Source organism: Pseudorca crassidens, chromosome 15, assembly GCF_039906515.1.
Source record: "Pseudorca crassidens isolate mPseCra1 chromosome 15, mPseCra1.hap1, whole genome shotgun sequence".
NCBI lineage: Eukaryota > Metazoa > Chordata > Mammalia > Artiodactyla > Delphinidae > Pseudorca > Pseudorca crassidens.
The window spans coordinates 48,123,478-48,144,922 of NC_090310.1; the positions used below are offsets into that span (position 1 = coordinate 48,123,478).

At 41.1% G+C, this 21,445-nt stretch overlaps 1 protein-coding gene across 6 annotated transcripts in view; it reads left to right on the top strand.

Annotated features, from left to right (window-relative positions):
• The window catches only part of TASP1 (taspase 1), a 274,050-nt gene that overhangs the window by 167,322 nt on the left and 85,283 nt on the right, over positions 1-21,445 (top strand). The window lies entirely within an intron of this gene.

Genomic DNA, 21,445 nt, shown 5'->3' on the forward strand with positions numbered 1-21,445 from the left:
TGAAGTAACAGCTGGAGAGGGAAGTGGGTTTTGTTTTGTCTATGTAGGAGACAAATGATATGTTTTTCTATATAGGAGAAATTAAGAGCAAGTCATCTAGGAGAATGATCCAGGAGAGAGACAAAAGAATGCTGTGTGTGTTTGGGGAGGGAGAAGGTGGGGGGTGAATCACCGTTGTGAGGTCCTGGGGTGAGTGAGAAGGGATGGACCTAGTAAATGGGCAGAGCCGATGACCTTGAACAGTTTTATCTGTAGTAACCAGAGGAAGTCCCTGTGCCCGAATCAAGGGGTCGTGGGAGCTTGCTGAGGTTCTCTCTGGTTGCTTCCATGTTTCTCAGGGAACTAGGAAGCAAGGTCAACTGCAGAGTTAGGATGGAGGAGGAGATATTGGAAATTGGAGGAGAAATGAGAAAGTATAGATCGGTACTTGGGAAATGTATGATGAGTACTGGGCAGCATTAAAGGGCCAAATTGAGGTTAGTGCTCATGAATTTAAAGAGAGTGCTTAGCATGGTACCGCTGTTCTTCAGCCAAATTCAGCTTATGGATGCAGGCATGGGGTAGGGTTTAATTATGCTTGAAGTTTTGCCAGGGGAGTATAATGGGCAAGAGTAGGCCACGATAGCTGATTCTGCAGGGAGTTAATGATCATGACGGACCATGGATGTTAGTCCGCTTAAGGACCAAAGTGAAGATTTGAGGCTGTGAGGGACAGGTTGAAAGATGGTTGGAGTCTGGGTACAAGAGGGTGTGCACTGAAAAGTCAGGGGTAGTGGTTAGTGAGATGCTTGCTTGGCAATCACAGGGACTAGGGTATGATAGCGGGAGTGAGTGGCTGACATCGAGTAAAGGACAAGATTATTGGGAGAGAAAAGGTCGAGGAATTGAGAGGTCAGAGAGTTGGAAGCATACCCTCCACAGCATGAAATCACTAGGAATTAGGGCAGGACGGATGTCAGAGAAATATTGATCCAGGGGCATAAATCTTTGAGGAGTGATGGGGAGTGACCTCTGGGGGCCAGTAGTTGAACTGCCACACGGACGAGTCTGATGACAGGAAACTCAGATCCAGTTAAGGGTCTGTGGGCAGCCCTGAGGAAGAAGGAATACACTCCCCTACTCCAGGCACAACATGATATTTTATTGTTTCCACAAAACTCATTTACGTTAGCATCCCTTTCAAACCTTGTACACCCCAATAAGTGTGGAAATGCCAGCTGTTTGTCACAATTAAAACAGAAAGAAAAATGCACTGTCCTCTGAACCCACACGCACTAACATTGTATGTTGGCAAGTCAACCTGCACGTCCTCAGATCTGCTGTTTTTTGTTGAGCTGTGGCATTAACTGACAAGGACATGAAACAGCCACAGGGCTCAGGGGTCCTGGGCCGGAGTCCAGCTGGATGGGTACAGCGAGTGAGTGGTTCTTCTCTTCTTTAGCCCAGAAATTGATGCATAAACTTAAGTATGAAAATGAAAAATCTGAATCACTAGCACTGCCCCCTTTCCTTCAGGGTGTTCATTATTAAAACAGCATTGTTCACTCGGCTGTCTGCATAGATCTTGCTCTGTTGAAAATGGCTCTAAAATAGGTGTGCTGTTTTGAAACGTCTTGGATTGTCAGCCCTTTGGTTGCTCACTACAATTAAGGTTTTTTGCCACCACTGACCGGGCTGTCTTTAGTTGTCTGTCTTGGTGGAGATGCATAATTGAAAATGTACAAACGAAAACATGCCTCTCTTCAAATTTAGAATTTCGTATGAGTCTCACAGTGGTACTTCACTCGATTTCCATGTTGTTGGACAATTTTGTGGGTAGAGGATCTTTTTTGCTGTTTAGTAATTCTCTCCTTCTGGGAAACAGGTCCAAAATAGACCTTGCTTATATGGAATTCCCCCAGTTCTTAGAGTGACATTTTCGTGTTTTATCTCAGCTTGTTAACAGAAGCTTTATGAAATTGTGAGTGTGTGTCTATCTGTGTCTCTGGATAAACTTGCTAATCTGTAGGTGGAGTTCCCAATATTCGTAAGAAAAAAATCTCAGCTTTATCCCAGAGTATTACTGGCTATTTATGAAGTTTTGATACTTTCAAATATTCATCTGTGTATATTTATACAGAAAAATTATATAAAACCATTTTTTTTCATTTAATTTTAGATTAATTAAACCCTTCAAGTAGATCTGTAGTATGGTTTTCTGGGTTTTTTTCCTTACAAAAATTCTATTAAAAAGTTGTTTTTGAACACAAAGCGTTTTTTATTGATTGATACTTTCCTAAAGCCATCCTATTATATATATATATACACCATTCTGTTTTTCAAATTTTATTTATCTGGATGATGGGGTTTCTCGATGTAGATAACTCATAGAACTCCATTTTCAATTTTTATCCCTCTTCTCCTATGTTAAGGACAAAAATATAAGTTTTCCTTGTGGGTTATATTGCTCATTTCTTTCTACTAAGTACCTACTTTTGTTTTGGGCCCTTTTCTCATTACAAAGCTTTTAAATTTTATTTTATTTTATTAAAAATTTTTTTCTTAGAGTTACTTAGGTTTGGTGGTTTCCTGCCATCCTTCTATAAATTAAAACAAAGGTGACTGACAAATTAATTTGGTCTTTCAATGCCATTGATGTCATATGAATTCTAGTAGAGATACTTTTACAAATATAAATTAAGGAAAGGAGTTAAATTTTTTGTTACCTTTGCTTTCTTTCTAGCTGTTCTGTAATGATAGGATTTCACTCTCCAAAAAAATGTTTTAAAAGATTAAAAAATTTACGGCTCTCATTTTTGCCTATTGGCCGGTCTTTAAGACATTTATGGTTTACTTCAGCAGTTCCTTTTTTGATTTTATTTATTAGACCTCTGGTAAAAGGTTACCCACAGCCCAAGGCTTCTAGGCAGGTGTAGACTGTAAAAATCCACAATTAAATCATACAGGGCAGCTAAAACTCCACACTGAAGGTGAAAAAAAAAGTTCAGGGCTTTATTTAGTAAAGAAGGACATGCTGAAAAATAGATCTTGCCCAGCTGCTAAGGTTAACAAACTAGAGCTGTGCTGAGTGGGGCCAGGGAGAGAGTCCAGAGATGAGCAAGGCCGTGATGGATGGAAAGGGAAGGACTCAGAGCCTTGGACCAGGGAAGGAATTTCACCGGAAGCGGTGGACCGCGCTGTGCCCAGGATTCTCTGACAGCTGTCCTCGGGGCACTGCCATTGATCTTACATCATGGCGAGGGGACATGTAAATAACCTGATTGAACTGACACGTTGAGGTCAGGGACCCCTTGTACGTGTTCCAGTGTGGTGCCTGGGCCTCCTCGTGGGGAACAGTGAGCCGGGTGCTCTCCTGGCAGAGCACCTGCCTTGCGTACCCAGAGCAGTTTCCTCTTGTCCCGCTTCTCCTCTAAGCAGCATCTGCGGCAGTGTGTGCTCAGCCTGATGGGGAGGGTCCGGGCCATTCAGTCGCCTCTCTGGGCCCAGGGGAAGGGAGGCCATCCAGGGGCACAGGTAATCTCTCCACGCACATGGAGGAACTCTCATCTGGGCCACACCAGCCTTCTCCGCAAGCTTCCTGTCTCTTCTCTTCTCCTGACACCACCCCCAAGCCTGTCTGTTCTCCACAAGGCAGCCCGTTCCAGTTTCTTCTCTAGCCCTTTGACTGTCCTCCACTGTAAAGAGGATAAAATGCAGACATGACCTCATCGCCTCTGTGATGTGATTCCTGCTTGTCCCCTCAACTTCATGCCTGGTCAGTCTCCTCCCTTGCTAGTTATGCTGGCCTCTTTGGTCTTCTTTTTGTTTTTCTAAATTCCCAGGTTCTTTCATACCCCAGGACCTTGGCACACGGTGTTTCCTCAGTCTCGAATATTCCTCTTTCCAATCTTTACCTGTTTCCTTTCTCATCATCTTTTATTCTAAATTAAAATGCCACCTGCTCAGAAAGGCCTGTCAACAGTGGGTTCTGCTCGTCCTCATTAGTCTCCATCTCATCCCCTCCAGTGTTTCCTCTGCGGCACCGTCACAACTGTAATATCGTGCGTATATTTACTTGTTTAGCCATCACCCTCCTCAGCATGTAGTCTCGCTGTGAGCTAGGACCAAGTGAGTCTTGTTTACCAGTGTAATCCCAGCACCCAGAATAGGGTCGAGCATATAATGCATCGGTATGCAATAAATCCTTGTAGACAAATGAAGGAAAAGTAACAGTGATATCCACACACTCTTATAGATGATAGGTCATCTTTTGGTTGTCCCCCGTCCTTTTTCAGTATAGCCTTTTTTATTTTCCTTAACCCAGTTCCTGCGTGCAACACTCCCAGCAGGAAGGGAAGGCTTACTCAGCTCTCGCTGTGGGAGCTCTGGGTAGAGCTGTGCTTGCTTGACTTTTTGAAACACATAAAAATATTGTTGGGGCTCTGTCCTTAGAAAGTTCTGTCCCTGGTTAATGTGACCACTGTCATCAGCTTGAAGTTCTTAGAGATGACACCAACCTTCTTGACTTCCTCGGTCACCGATTGCTGCCTCTTATAGCTATTGCTTCATCCTTCTTTTTTGCTACACGACCCTACAGATCTTTCTCTTCCTCTGCTGTTCCCATTTCAGCAAGTTGACCAGTTCTGGACACTGTGGTTCCTTCACACACCCCCACCCCCCGCCCCCTGATCTTTTCAGTTTAGTAAGTTTGCCCTGTTTCTCCCACCACATAGTCCCCTAGACACTCTGTGCACCATTGTCCCTTGGATCTCCAGGCTCTGCTCCTGTCCTTCCTCTTTGCTCCTCTTATTAACCTCAACTTCTTGATTTGGCTAAACTGCCCTCTGTGTCCAGACCCAGTGGTCTCTTTCCCCCGGGTTGCCTGTGCCGGGGCAGCATCCCTCCACACGCTCATGACCAAGCAGCCCTTCAGCCTTTCTCTAGGCCTTAGAACATCTAGCAGATATTAACCTGCTGTATTCTGAATATTCTGTATTCTTCCTTCTGATCTTTCTCAGGGTTCATCTTGTCCAAATAGTGAAGAGCTATGACCGCTCATTCTAGTGCTTGCTTGGTGCCATGATATTGATCCAAGTTCGACCCATTGTCCAAGGGCAGATTTTTTTCCCCTTTCCTCCACCCTGAGGCCCTTTTCTAATAAAGTGAGTGTACCTTTATCAAGTCCTAAACTATTTAACACAAGGCCCAATTTAACTATTGGGCTATTCATTCATTCATCTAAAAAGTATTTATTGATCACCTGTTATATGTCAGGCGCTATTCTAGGTCATGGGTGGTGAACAAGATGTTCTAGTTGCCATTGCATTCTAGTGGACACATGTACATATTTATAGTATGTGTATAGTATAAGTATTTGTATATATGAGTCTGTATGTATAAAATGTAATATATACACTGTTCTCTAGCTCTTATCTAAGTAAATTGTATCTCACCAACAGGGTTTTAAGTTTTTCAGAAACAAATTTATTTTTTACTATTTTGTGTACCACACTGCTTGGGAGAATGCTGAGTACAGAGTAGGTATTTAGTATGGTCAATAACGTCACAAAAAATGGAATGCATAGACAAATACATTCAAGTGAGATACAAAACCTTACATACTATTGCCTTGATACAATTACAGTCTAGCCTTCTGTGTAAATGCCCTCCTGTTACGGGTTCAAGATACAGTAGCTCAGTATATATGGATACATGACAACTTCATTTATAGTTCACAATGTAAACACAGAAGTGTTTCTAGACCTACAGTTGTAAACTCAAGCACTAATAGACAGTATTGATAACATGCATTTGTAATTATCTAACTGTATACCCTCTCAATACGATAACAAATATAAAAAATATTGAGGCATCCAGAAACTTGATAGGAACTGCAGTATCAGCAGTCACCATTTGCTAAGGGAAAACACCCTCCTGTGTGTCTCCTCTGCTCTCAGTGCTTCACTTCTGCCACTTCCGGTCACCAAATGTGTTCGGGGGTTAGTTCCCACATCAAGCAATTCTCTGATTCTCTGGACACCAGCTGAGTGTCCCACAGTTGAACTCAATTTTGACACTCTCTACCTGGAGATAGCATCACATCCCACAGGTTAAGAGTTCAGTCCCACAGGATCGAACCTCTCCCATCCACTCCAGATGCCAATCACAAGTCCAGGCTGTCACCTGTGTTTCTGACCCACAGCTGAAAATTCTGAGGTTCTCACCACTGCCTCCTTGGGATCTCTTAATTTGCTCATAGAACTCAGGAAACAGTTTACTTACTAGGTTACTAGATATAGCTTTTGATATAAAAAGATATAACTCATGAATAGCCAGGTGGAAGAGATGCATAAGGCAAGGTATGTGGAGCTTCCGTGTCTTCTCTGGGCTCATTGCTCTCCTGGTAACTCCACGTGTTTGCCAAACTGGAAGCTCTCCAAACACCATCCTTTTGGGTTTTTATGGAGGCTTCATTACATAAGCAGGATTGATTAAATCATTGCTGATTGGTGATTAATTCAACCTCTAACTCTCCTCCCTGCCCTGACGTGGAAGGTGTGGAGCTGAAAGTTTCAACCCTCTAATCACATGGTTGGTTCCCCGGCAAACAGCTCTCATCCTTAGGTTACCTAGGGGTTTTCCAAGAGTCACCACATTAACATAAACTCTGGTGTGGTTGAAAGGGGCTTATTATGAATAACCAAAACCGTTCATTTCACTTTTACTGCTCTGGAACTATTTCAGGAACTGGGAACAAAAGTAAATATTGTAACAGAAGATGCACCTATAGCTCTTACATAGGAAATCACAAGGTCTTAGGAATTGTGTGCCAGGAGACCTGAATCAAGATCAAAATATATATTTCTTATTATATCAAAATATCACAGCATTCTATCAGGACAGATACTGTATGAAGTCATTCTACCACAGTGAGCTAGATAGATTTATTTACTTAAAGGTAAAGTTTACAAGAGCACAGCAAAGTAGTTGCTACATTAAACTGACTCTAAGTTTGAATTAAAAGCATAATGGGAAGCCTCAATATCATGTGCTTCTGCACAGTCAGTGAGCAGGATCTGACCTTACATAGTAAAAGTGAACAAAGTTTGTTTATAGGGAAAAATGGCATATGTGAGGAAACAACTCAGAGAAGGAAAAACTTACAAGGAACAGCAATAGATGAGTGTATAATGTTGTAAAGATCTGTTGTCCTTTCATGGTCTTTGTGCAGTAATGGGTGGAAATAGTCCCCTGCACTCCCAAGTGCTTATCTGCACTATGCTTATCTGCATTATTTGATCACATCTTTGTTTACCAAGTCAAATGGAGATACTCAGAAAACTATAAGACACTGATGAAAGAAATTGAAGATAGCACAAACAGATGGAAAGATATACTGTGTTCATGGACTGGAAGAATTAATATTCTTAAAATGAACATACTACCCAAAGCAATCTACAGATTCAGTGCAATCTCTATCAAAATACCAATGGTATTTTTCACAGAACAAGAACAAATAATTTTAAAATTTGTATGGAAACACAATAGACCCCGAATAGCCAAAACAATCTTGAGAAAGAAGAACAGAGCTGGAGGTATCATGGTCCCTGACTTCAGACTATACTACAAAGCTATAGTAATCAAAACAGCATGGTGCTGGCACAAAAATAGACACATGGATCAGTGAAACAGAATAGAAAGCCTAGAAATAAATCCACACACTTATGGTCTATGACAAAGGAGGCAGGAATATACAGGGGAGGAAAGACAGCCCCTTCAATAAGCGGTGCTGGGAAAACTGAACAGCTACATGTAAAAGAAGGAAATTAGGACATTTTCTAACACCATATACAAAAATAAACTCAAAATGGATTAAAGACCTAAATATGAGACCAGAAACCATAAAACTCTTAGAAGAAAAGTGTTTCGAGACACTCTTTGACATAAGGTGGTACACTGTTTGACATAAATTGTAGCAATATTTTTTTTGATCTGTCTTCTAAGGCAAAGGAAACAAAAGCAAAAATAAACAAATGGGACCTAATTAAACTTAAAAGCTTCTGCACAGCAAAGGAAACCATCGACAAAACACAAAGGCAACCTACTGAATGGGGGAAAATATTTGCAAATGATATGACCGATAAGGAGTTAATATCCAAAATATGTAAGCAGCTCATACAATTCAACATAAAAACAAGTAACCCAATTAAAAAATGGGCAGAAGACCTGAAAAGACATTTTTCCAAAGAACACATACAGATGGCCAACAGGCACATGAAAAGATGCTCAACATTGTTAATCATCAGAGAAAGGCAAATCAAAACCACAGTGAGATATTACCATACACCTGCCAGAGTAACTATCAAAAAAGATCACAGGACTTCCCTGGTGGCGCAGTGGTTAAGAATCCTCCTGCCAATACAGGGGACACGGGTTCAAGCCCTGGTCTGGGAAGATCCCACATGCCGCGGAGCAACTAACTCTGTGTGCCACAACTACTGAGCCCGTGCCTGCGTGTGCCCTAGAGCCCATGCTCCACAACAAGAGAAGCCACCGCAATGAGAAGCCTGCACACCACAACAAAGAGTACCCCCCGCTCACCACTACTAGAGAAAGCTCACGCACAGCAACAAAGACCAACGCAGCCAAAAATAAAATAAATAAATAAATGTATAAAAAAAAAAGGTCACAAATAACACATGGTGAGTATGTGGAGAAAAGGGGACCCTTGTACACTGCTGGTGGGAGTGTGAATTGGTGTAGCCATGGTGGAAAACAGAGGTTTCTCAAAAAACTAAAAATAGAATTACCATATGATCCAGCAGTTCCACTCCTGGGTATATACTGAAGAAAACGAAAACAATAATTCAAAAAAATATATGCAATGTTCATAGCATTATTTACAATAGCCAAGATATGGAAGCAACCTAACTGTCCATCCACAGATAAATGGATAAAGAAGATGTGATACCACACACACACACACACACACACACACACACACACACACACACAGAAATACTACTCAACCATCAAAAAGAATGAAATTTTTCTATTTGTAACAGCATGAATGGACTTGGAGGGTAATATGCTTAGTGAAATAAGTCAGAAAGAGAAAGACAAATACTGTATGATATCACTTACATGTGGAATCTGAAAAATAAACTAGTGAATATAACAACAACAACAAAAAACGGACTCACAGATATGGAGAACAAACTAGTGGTTACCAGTGGGAGTGGGGATGGGGGAGGGTAAGATAGGGGTAAGGGATTAAGATGTACAAAATACTGTGTGTAAAATGAAACGTACAGCATAGGGAATACAGCCGATATTTTATAATAACTATAAATGGAGTATAACCTTTAAAAATTGTGAATCACTATGTGGTACACCTGAAACTTATATAATACTATAAATCAACTATACCTCAAAAAAAAAAATACTAGCTTTGTCCTCCTGAAGCAAAAGGCCTTGCTCATGAACACTGGTGCCTTGGATTATATTGTAAATACTATATGGTATTTAGCACAAATGGAATCTAGAATTTCATGAGCAATAACTTTACCCAGAAAATTTTTTTTTCATGTTTTAAACACTTTTGTATACTTATGATTGATTAGTGAACTTAAAGATTTGCAAATCCAGAGTATTTTCACTTCCCTCACAGACAACTTGCTATCCAATCTCATAGAGTTGAGGGGTATTTGTTGTTTTGATTTTGTCTTGTTTCGTGTGAGCAGGCCGAGGGTTGCTGAGAATGATTTTATTGATTTGAGAATATTATAGATGGTAACTATAGCCTGTAGTAAATCTGATAAGATGGATCAGAAGAATAAGAACTGACCATGGAGAAAAAATAATTTGTTGACTTTTCATACCAAGTTTACATCTCAGAAGACGTTCTGTAAAGATACTTGATCCTTTTAAACTATAGAGAGGTGTGCTTGCAGATTTTGTTTTAGGGGTACCATGTCACATTTCATTGTCTAAAATCCACATGGCCCCAGCATTTGTAGGTGTCAAGAATGTAACTAACTCCATCTGTAGGTTTTCCTCAGAGAAATTTATCAGGACACCCTGACTCTAAGCAAAATCACAATTAATTTTATTAAAGTATGTTCATATGAAAATTCCAGTGAGAGTAGGAGGCAAGAATACTAAACAAGTCTATTTTTAAGGTCATATGAAAAAAATCACATGAAAGTAACAAAGAATATTATGCAAATAATGAACAGTGAGAGGAAAATAATGAATAAGCAGAGTCCCAGTCAGGTAGAATATACTATAAAACTATAATAAAGCCAGCTGGTATCTGTATGAGAATAGTTTCATCGGTGGAACAAAGGACAATCTAGGTGTAGATGCACATATATACGAGAATGTAATATGTGATTAAAAATTCATTTCAAGTCAGTGGGTAAGAGATGAATTTTACAACAAATTTATATTGGTCAATAAGGCAGGATCTCCACTGCAGTCCTTACACCAAAATTAATTCCAGATAGACTGAAGTTTTAAATATAAAAGCTGAAATTTTAAAGCACTAACAGAAAACATGGACAACTTATTTTCATAATTTTGGGTTACATAAGGCCTTTCTGAAAAACTCCCAACACAGAAGCCATAAAGGAAAATGACTGATAAATTTGACCACATAAGCGTTAAAAACTTCTCTATTACCCCCCCCAAAAAAAGTCATAGACAAAATCAAAAGATATATGATAAACCAAGGAAAAATATTTACAATACATATGACCAAGGAATTTAACAAATTAGTAAGAAAAAATCCAAAAACCCAGTAGAGAAATGGGTAAAGGAAATTTTTGGTTTGGGATTCTGTTTGTTTTGTACGACAGAAACCCAGCTATAGGGTCTTAAAAGGGGGCTTTCCTTTTCTCACCTAAGAAGTCTGACAGCCCAGAGGTGGCACAGTGGCCGCACAGTGCACCAGGGGTCTAGACTCTCTTCCTGTTTGGCTGTCTTTATGGGTGGCTTCATTCTTTGTTCCACCTCTAGGCACCACATCCGAGGCAAATGGCAGCAGCCAATAAGATACATGCTAATCAGGTCTGCCCTTTAACAAGCTCTGCTAGCAACTCTGCCCCTTAGCCTGCCAACTGCAAAGGAGTTTGGGAAGCTGGGCAAACTTCTGTCCCAAACAAAATTAATGTTTGTCTGAAAGGAAGAAAGGGAGAATGGCTAATGGGTAGGCAACCAGTTGTGTGTGTCACAGATCTGAAAGCAACTCACGGATAAGGAGATACAAATGGCTCATAGGCATTGAACATTTTTCATAATTAAATAAATGCAAAACAAGCAATAATCAGATATCATTTTTCATGTATAAGATTAGTAGTAATCAAAGAGTTTGCTGATGCCTAGTTTTGGTAAGGTTATGGGGAAACGGGCACTCTCAATCACTTTCCTATGTGTATAAATCTTCTTAGAAGGCCATTTGGGAATCTGTAGCAAATAATTTCAGTGAATATGCTGATTGATTCATCAACTCTACATTGAGAAGTGTATCCTGTATATTCATACATGTATGAAAGGTACATGTCCAGATGTCTACTGCAGCATTATTTGTAATGGCAACAAACAAAACTAGAAATGACCTAAATGCCCACCCCTAGGGAACTAATTAAAGAAGTGATAGCATATATGTCCAAGAGTATAGTCATTGTTAAAAAGGGTGAGCTAAATTTGTGTGTGCTGATATGGAAGGATCTCCAAGTTAAATGATTGAATTTTAAAAGCCAGAAACAGAATAGTTTATGTAACATGGTCCAGTTGAGTGAAAAATTGAAAAAGGATGTGTGTGTCACTATGGATAATTCAGAAAGACTATACAGGGAGCTCTTGGTGGTACTCACCTCTATGGAATGGCACTGCAGTAAGGCATACTTTCATTTACAGTCAGTGTCTGCCGAGGGGTTTGGTTCCAGGACCCCCTGGTGATATTAATCCTCAAGTCCCTTGTATAAAATGGTGTAGTATTTGCATATAAACGTATACATATCCTCCTGTCTGCTTTAAATCATCTCTAGATTACTTATAATATGTGATATAGTGTAAAAACTATGTAAATAGGTGCTGGAGTGCAGCAATTTCAAGTTTTGGGATTTTTTTCCCAAATATTTTTGATCCACGGTTGAATCTGTGGATGTGGAACTTGTAGATACAGAGAGCTAACTGTATATTATTTTGTTTGTTTGTTTGTTTGAGTATTTAGAATCTGTATGTATAGTACATTTTTTTAAAGTACAGTAATAAATTGAAAATGTGCCTTTTGTCAGGGGAGAGTCAAGAGAGTTAATTACCAGTAGGGACACCAGCCATTAACAGGCAGCTGAATACTAGCCCTTCCTTCTCTTGACTTGAAATGAGGAACACCCTGGTGGTCTGGCATGATTATACACGGGGATAGGTTTCTTAACTACATTGGAAACATTATTGCCCCAAGGCCCCAATACCTGTATTGCTGTTCTCTCATTTGCTTAGTTTTTTTTTTTTTCCTTCAGATGTCTCGCTGGTCATTTATTTATCATTATCCCAGGACAGAGAAGCTATCCCTGACCATCCTGATTAAAATGCTGTCTCCCTGTGTACCCACCATATTACTGTTATCTCCCCTATGCTGCTTGAGTTTCCTTTCTACCACTGGTAGTATTTGTTTGTTGTCTGTCATATCATAGATGACTTGGTGTCTTCTTCCAGGTGCGCTACCCACACAAAATACCACATACTGGGTGGTTTATAAACAAAAGAAATTTATTTCTCCCAGTTCTGGAGGCTGGGACTTCAAGATCCAGTGGCCCATATTGTCAGGTGAGGGCCTTCTTCCAGTAGCAGACTTCTCATTGTATCCTCACATGGCCAGAAGGGAAAGGGAACTTTCTTGGGCCTGTTTTATAAGGACACTAATCATGTTCATGAGAACTCTGTTCTTATGACCTACTCACCTCCTAAAGGCCACACTTCCTAATACTGTCACATTAGGCATTAGATTTTCAACATATGATTTTGAGGGGACACAAACATTCAGACCATGTTGGATACAGATTTTGCCTTAATCATCATGTACCCAAGGCCCCATAAACAGTGCTTGGCACAAGGTTGATTCTTAAATATTTTAAAGTGAATATTTACAAAATATGAAGGATTTGTTGAATGGATGTTGTACTTCTCAAATTCATGGCTTCTAGTCTAGCATTAATAAGAAAGTATGAACTGCGCCACCCACTGTACCCTCACGGAAGACACTTTACCTGGTCTGGACCCCTGTCTTCTGCCACTATCACCATTTCTGCCTTGTGACACTCCTGGAGATGGAAGTTCTGGCAGCTGTAACTGGTGGGGATGGTGTTCTCTACAACCCCCAGCAGCTTGGAGGGACCCCGCAGAGTCTGAGGGCAGAGGATCTTTGTCTTACTTGTTAACGTTAACATGTAAAGTTCTAGGACCAGGGCTGGTAAACCAGCCCTTTGGCTTCCCCTCCCGTGAGTCTTCAGTTCTCTGTAGGCTGCTCTAACCTGCTTCTCTGTCAGGGAATCACATTCTCATCCTGTCATCGTTGCTTAAGGGTGAGTTTGTGGAATCCTTGCTCCCTCCACATACAGGTAAAATGTTGGGCTGGAATATTCAGAAAAAGAAGATAACCCCCGATCCTGCTTGAATTGCTTCGTGATTTTTGAAGTGTGTTGTCTTTTCTCCTCAGCTGAATTGTTCCCTTGAAGACAGAAACCTTGTGTCAAATTAAAAAAAAAAAAAAATCTCCTGTCATTTCTAAAACAGTATGAAGTGTGTACATTCTATGTTTGGTTAAACCAACAAGCAGAGGCTTTAATGGAATCCTTAATTTGGTTTCTTGCTCCAAATCTTTGTGGCAGAATCAATAAATTTATTCAAAGACTGAATGTTTCTCTGATATGTTTAGGTTCTGATTATAATTTAGAATTTTCTGTTTTGAAATAAATTGACTTTTCTTGTATTTCAGATTTTGTTAGGTAAGGGATTTCAAAAGGGTCATTGGCCACACTTAGCTTTCTTCAGCTTAACTCAACTAAACCCAACTCAACTCTTCTCTCCAAGGAATTCAGTTGGAGTCTTTAAAACTATACTTATCACCTGAAAGCCGCACATAATGATGACACTCTAGAGCTGTGATAGAGGTGGGTTTTTGAGGGCAGCTGTGTCCTCAGGGTATGTAGTGAGAGGATCTGGATCAGGCATCTGGTGCCTCGCTCCCCTCTTCCCCTTTGTGTTTTCGTAGGTCATTTACCTTCCTGTGCCTCAGCTTCTTCCTTTCATTCCTTCGGTTTCTCATCTGCCAAATGAATGTAGTAATAACTGTCCCATTGGGATTTTTGTGGGAGCAGGAAAGGAGAGAATGCAGTTAAGTTAATGTACATCTTATAGGATGATGGCGACAGTCTTGTAGGCGTCTCCTCAGAGGTAGGATATAGTGGCACTTCACTAATGGCACTGTCACCTCTGAACTTAGGGACTAGCTCCTCTCGTTATGTTATGTGGTCTTCATGTCATTCTGCTATACTTCACATCCATGAAAGATATGGTAAGTGAAGTGCATCTTTAGAGGAAAGGTCCTTGATCTTTCAGGAAGTATAAACTGTTATCCTGCTTTTGTGTCTAAGGAATATTTATAATCTCTCTTGTTTTTTTTGAAGTTAGAGGTATATGTTTTCAGTAGGGAACATTCATTATTCCCTAGTCCATTTTCTTTCTCACTTGACCTCCAAACAAACCATGTCTCTCTCTCTCTCTCTCTCTCTCTCTCTCTCTGTCATTGTATCTCTTTTTCTCAATATATGTATAATTCCTTGAAGAGAAAATGCCATTCAAGTGGTTTGTCATCTAGATTTTAAAAAGAAGAAAGCAATACACAGAACTGTATTTAAAAGACAGAGATTCGGGCTTCCCTGGTGGCGCAGTGGTTGAGAGTCCGCCTGCCGATGCAGGGGACACGGGTTTGTGCCCCGGTCCGGGAAGATCCCACGTTCCGCGGAGTGGCTGGGCCCGTGAGCCATGGCCGCTGAGCCTGCGCGTCTGGAGCCTGTGCTCCGCAACGGGAGAGACCACAACAGTGAGAGGCCCGCGTACCACCAAAAAAAACCCAAAAAACAAAAACCAAAACAAACAAAATAAAAGAGATTCTTTGTTAAATGTGATGGGAAGGTAGAAGAATAGCAGCTGCCTTCTGACTACAGAATTACTCTCTTGATAGGTTCTCACATGTTGAAGAGGAAGTGTTGTATCACGTTTTGCAAAAGCTCTAAAGTTTTGGCTTGCTGGCATCCAGTAATGGCTGGTTGCTGCTGGTGGGGAGACACGAATCTTTAAAATTGAAAAAACTCCTGCCCGTTAGAACTGTTAGAGACATTAGAGGTTACTAGTCCAGTCTCTCAGTTTTTCAGATGAGGGAAGAAAGCACGGTTCAGAGAGATAAAGTGGCTTGTCCAAGTTCGAGTAGACAGCACCAATCTCCTGGTTGTGTAGCCCGTCTTCTATCCATTTGTGTTTTGTGGACATCTGTGGATTTGTCTGTCCATGCATGACCCCACTTCACTGGACTCTTGGATAAAGTTGATTGCTCTAGGCTTAACCCCTAGGCAAAGCCAGGCCAGTCAGATTTCCCTATCTTTCGAAGTCTGATGGCCTCTGAGAATGTGAAACCTGATAAAGAGAGGAAGTCTCTCTGGTGGCGAAAGTTGTATCAGGTATACAGCTCTGGACCTATCCATAGATGGCCATTACCATCCATACAGAAGAAGCTGTTTCCAGCTGTTCCTGAAACCCATCACATCCCCACCCTTCCAGAAGTTTTTTTTTTTCTTTTCCTTGGATTTTATGGGCCAGTGAATCCTCCTTTTTACTTAAAATCATTCTAATTGAGATTCTGGCACTAGCAATCAAAAGAATATGGGTTAATATTCCCGCTAACTTCTCTACTTTAATACTTACAGGGATTTTCTTTTCCAATTTCTTCAAATTCTTCATTCTTAAAGATATGGCACAAATACAGTAAGCAGGTGTCTCATTTGTTTACAGTCTGGATTTACAATCTTAATATCCAGATACACACATTTGATCACAGTGAATATGTTTCTTAGCATCTGTAATTATAATTTCATTCCATAGTAGTTATAGATTTGGGCATTTAAAGAATCAATTTGAGATATTTTAGTAGGGTGAATGAAGCTTAATTTTTATTATTTCTTTGTTTCTATTAGTCTTCTTTACTTTATGCACCTACTTGCACATGGAACTTTGGATTGTCTTAGTTAATTTTTGCCCCCCCTCCCTCAATTCCCTATTTGATTATAGAAAGCACTTATCACAGAGCCCAACATGTCACTCTATGTTAATTTTTCCTACTGGGAAGAACAAGAAAGTGGCTCCTTTTATACAGACACTGTTTAACACTTTAACTTGGGAAATTGATACTCTATCACCACTACCATCCAATCACCGAATGTCAGTTGAGCACTAGTTCCAGCCGATGTAGAAGGTTAACCAGGTAAATACAGTAATAGATCTTGTTCAACATGATAATCTTTGAGAACCAGCAAAATGCTGAAGTGTGCTCCTACCCTTAACATTACTACCACCGAATGTTTCAATAGCACCTCAGAGGTTACAAAGTTAATATATAAATTCAACCCTCACAACAACCAAGAAAGATATCTTTTAATATCCATGATTTATAATTGGATATTAAAGAAGAAACTGAAGCATAGAATTTTTTTTAATATGTCTTGCTTAAGACCACACATTTACTACCTTGAGAGTCAAAACAGGGTTTTCGGTCTGAGTCAGTGTCGTTTTGTTTTGTTTTGTTTTTTTAAACACCACAGTGATAATATGAAATCTGACTACTTTCCATGAAAATTTTGGAATCTTCAAATATAGTACTTTAATAATTGTATCATTAAATCTTTGAATGAATGCATATCAAGGGTGAGGAGCCCTGATTTAAGCTTCCATGGTGCCCAGGGGCCCCACCCCCTTTCAGAGCACGCATGTACCGTCTTTCCATCCTTGATACTGCACTGCAGTGGTGTAGGCAGGAGTGTGTGTGTGTGTGTGTGTAGGTTGGGGATAGGGGAAGGTGGTGAATAAGTAGAAGTACTCTGTTAGTCTCTAAGAGGGCCTCAAAGGTGACTCAGATACTCTGACCCCAAAGAGCTTGGGTCTGTATACAAGGCACTGGAGCTGAAGAATAGATTTCAGTTCGTGGAGGGGAGGAGGAGGGAGCTGGGAAGGACAGTTCACAACAATGGGCCCAGGGGGAAGTCTTGGGGAAATGGAATATAGGAAGTCCAATTTGGCTGGAGCACATGCTGTGTAAAAATAATAGGGAGATAAGGTTGGGAAGAGAGAGGAGGTCTGGGCCCGGCTAAGGAGTTTAGACATTATTCCATGAGCAGTTGGGAGTCATTGAAAATTTCTGAATGGTTTAACGGTATGATCATAGCTGGGGTGCATATTTCTTATTAGAGTAAACTTTGATGTCAGTTTCCCATGCCCATATCCATCCTATGAACAGCCATATTGGTTCTGCTTGCAGAACATATCCCAGACCCACCCTCTGCTGACCGTCTCCACGGCCACCAGGCTCACCCAAGCCACTGGAGTCTCACAACCAAGCTCTTTTAGTGGCTTCCTGCTTCCACACTTGCCCTGCCCATCTGTTCTGCACAGCAGAGTAACCTCCTACAAACACAAATAAAAACCATCACTGACCTGGTTAAAGCCCTCTGTCATCTTCTCATCACACTTGGAGTAAAATCCAAGCTCCTTGCTGGGCCTTCTCTAACCTTATGTGACGTGGCCCCACTTCCCTCTGAACTCAGATTCTACCCTCCCTCCCCCTCCTTCACTTGGCTTTGCCACGCTAGCCTCCTTTTATTTCCTGAACTTCCAGACTCCTTCCCACCTCTGGGTATCTGCATTTGCTGGTTCATCCGCCTGGAATGTTCCTTCCCTGGATCTTCACATGGTTAGCGCCTTATCAAAGATGCCTTCCCCGACCCTTGATATAAAGTATTAGCCCCAGTCACGCCCTATAACACTCGACTGGATTCATTTTCTTCACCGCACTTCCTACTAACTGGGTGGATTTCCTTGTTGATTTGTGACTTTATTACTTGTCTCCCAACCTGCTCAACTCGATGTGAGCAGGTACCTCATTTGTTCACTGCCGTGTCCCCAGTGCCCAACGAGCCCTGGCACATTGTACACATTCATTGGATTAATTTCTCTAAGAGGTGAGTGACTGGATCAGGAAGGAGAGTGCATGGGGGTCCTGTGGGTGGGAATGATGGGGCGGAGGCAGGCACAGGTGCACCCACAGAGAACTGACAGGACTTGATGTGGTTTGAAGAGTTGAGTCATTGGAGAGGGAAGAGGTAGAAGGTTCTGAGCTTGGGTGAGCTGTGAGGACCCCAGGAGAAGTGACCAGATTTGGTGAGAAAGGAGCAGTTGTAGAGGTGCCAAGACTTTGAGTGCAGGTGGGGTGGAGCTCTCCAGCAGGCGGTTGGGACGTAAGCTTATCCAGAGTTTCCTGTTCCTGAGAGGCTTTGCTGCAAAGCAGGCAGAACCGTGGGCTTCAAGACACGTGGGGGGAAGCCTTCCTCCTCAGCTGTGGCGTGGCTGTGACTTGTCATTGAACCCCTCTGAACCTCAGGTTCCTCATCTGTAAAGTGATCATTAAATGCCTTCTCGTGGTGGTTCTGAAAATTAAACTACAGAACATGAAAACATGGAACTAGGGCCTGACACAGGGTAGTTTCTCAGTGACTGTTAATTCCCTGTCTCCTTTCCCTCTTGTCTAAGAGGCTGAGGAGTAAATACTTGACCCTAGTTCCGCAGCATAAATCTGTGTTGCTTTTCTTTACAAAGCAATGTGTGTGTGTGGTTTAAAAAGACAAGCAGTACCCCCAGGCTTATACTGAAAATGAGTAGTTCCCTGTCCCAACCCTCCACAGCCCCCTCATTTTCCTCTCCCTGGAGGCTACTACTTTTAACTCTCTTAGCTATTTTTTCTCAAACTTACATCTATAATTCAATATAACATGCTTATACTACTATTTCTTGATTTTTCAATTTTAAATATTATTTGGATATCAGATTTAGTTGTTATCATCTTCACTCCAGGGAAGGCAAGAACTTAATAGTTCCTTTATACTTCCAACTTCAAACCTACACTCACCCACACAGGCCTTTTCTCCTCTTAATGTATTATATCCCTATTTTTCAGTTCATCGGTATCGTGAGTTTATATTTTTTACTCTAGCTGTTGACATCTGAGCTACGTAGTGGGCTGTGATTCTATTTCATTTCCTGTAGAAATTTTTATTTCTTCTGCAGTTAATATTTGCCTCACTTTTTTTTTATACCAATCACTCTTTCATTCTTAGTCTTCCCACAAAATCTGAAACATTTCTTCTCAATAATTTCAAATGCAACATGTATCTTGTATGTTTAATTTTTTCCCCTCCTTGGAAATACCTTTCCAGCTTCCTCTGGCTTTCTGCTGTTTTGGTCTGGGCTTTCCAAGCCTGTGTGTAGCCGTGTGTCACCCAGGAATACTTTTGTCTTGTTTTGGATCCCCTGTTTGCAGCTCTTCTTTTCTTTCTCATTATTTTTGTTGCTCCTTCATTTTGCTGAGGCACATTCATCCTACAGCTTTCTGAGAAAGAGTGCACAGGAGGTGAATTCTTTGAGACTTTGTTGAGCTTTATTCTCCTTTCACGCTTGATGGACATTTTGGCCAAGGGTAGAATTCTAGGTTGGAAATAATTTTCTCTCAGCATTTTGAAGATAATACCTCCTAATCTTCTAGTTCCCAGTGTTGCTGTTGAGAAATCCGATGCCATTATGATCCCCTTGCCTTCCCTGTGATCTTTTTTCCCCATTTGGAAATTTTTAGACCTTTCTCTCTTTCCTCAGTATTTGATATTTCATAGTGATATGTCTTCATGGCACTCTTTTTTTTTTTTTCCCCATGTGTTGTGCTGGGAGGTTCATGAGCCTTTTCAGTCTGAACACTCATCCTTCAATTATTGGAATTGCTTTTTAATTATTTTTTGAAATTTCTTCCCTTTCATTTCTTTTATTTTCTCTCTTTGAAATTCCTCTTCAGATATTGGATCTTCTGGCCTGTTCTTCTGATTTAAAATTTTTTTTTTCTCTCATTTCTCATTCTGTCTTTTTTGTGATTCTCTTCTTTTTTCTTCTTCTTTTTCTTTTTTTTTTGGCTGCACCATGCAGCTTACAGGATCTTAATTCCCCGATCAGGGATCAAAACCGGCCCTCGCAGTGAAAGGGCTGAGTCCTAACCACTGGACCACCAGGGAATCCACCTCCCCATTTTTTTTTTTAATTGTTCTTCTGATCAAAGTGTTTGCCTAAGTTTTCCCTCTGTTACCTTTTTGGTTGTTTGCTTTCTGTGTTTCCTGGAGGCCTAATGGAAACAACTAGTGATCCTAGGTTGTCTAAGTACCAAGAAGCTGAACTGAAAACCTTCTGTGTATGAGTCACACTTGTCATCTGGAAGCCCTCCCCACAAGGCAAGGACACGCTATGTTTTTAGGTTCTCTCAAATAGGTCTTTACTCTTGAGCTGGTTGGGACTGAGACTGGAAATACTCTTGAGACTGGAAAGGAATTATCCAGTCTCTTGCTTGGAGGATAACAGCCTACCTTCTTGCATCCTGAGAGCCTGTGAGTGAAGGGAGCTGGTTATTTCACTGTTTAACATAAAGGCTCCCCTTTAGCCCCTGTTTCCAGCATGGAGCCTCCCGTCTGCCCTGGGCTGAGCCTGATGACCCCAAGTCTCAAGTCCCTCTGGTTCAGCATCTCTAGAGAGTAAATGTCCTGCTTTCTCTAGGGTTAGGGAGGAGTAACTTCCTCTCTAGGTAGGAATCTGGGGCTTGAGGTCAGGGGTCGGCAAACTTTTTCTATGAAGGGCCAGAGATTAGATTTTAAACTTTGTGGGCTACACTGTGGTCTCTACCACATATTCTTCTCTTCCTCTTCCTTCTCTTTTTCTCTCTCTTAAAAAAAGAAAGTTTAACATGTAAAATAAACACTCTTCGCTTGCAGACAGCACAAAAACAGGCTGTAGAGCAGGCAGGTCGTAGTTTACCGACCCCTGGTCTAGAGGATCCTTTTGGACACTCTTGACCAACCATCTTTATTCCAGGCCCACCCTGCACCCCTGCCTTCAGAAGAACTTGATGCCTCCAATTTCTGGTCCTTTATTCGGTTTTATGACAAAACTGGATGGCTTCTTACAGGTGTCCCTCGACTCCAACCAGGCTCCCCCCTCCCCCATGGAAGCTTAGGTTTCAGCTTTCCCAGGTCCACTAGGTGAGCAACTGCTTGTCCGTCTTCTTTCTGTTTTCTAAAAGGTCAGTTTTTTTCTTGTCTCTCTCTCTGTC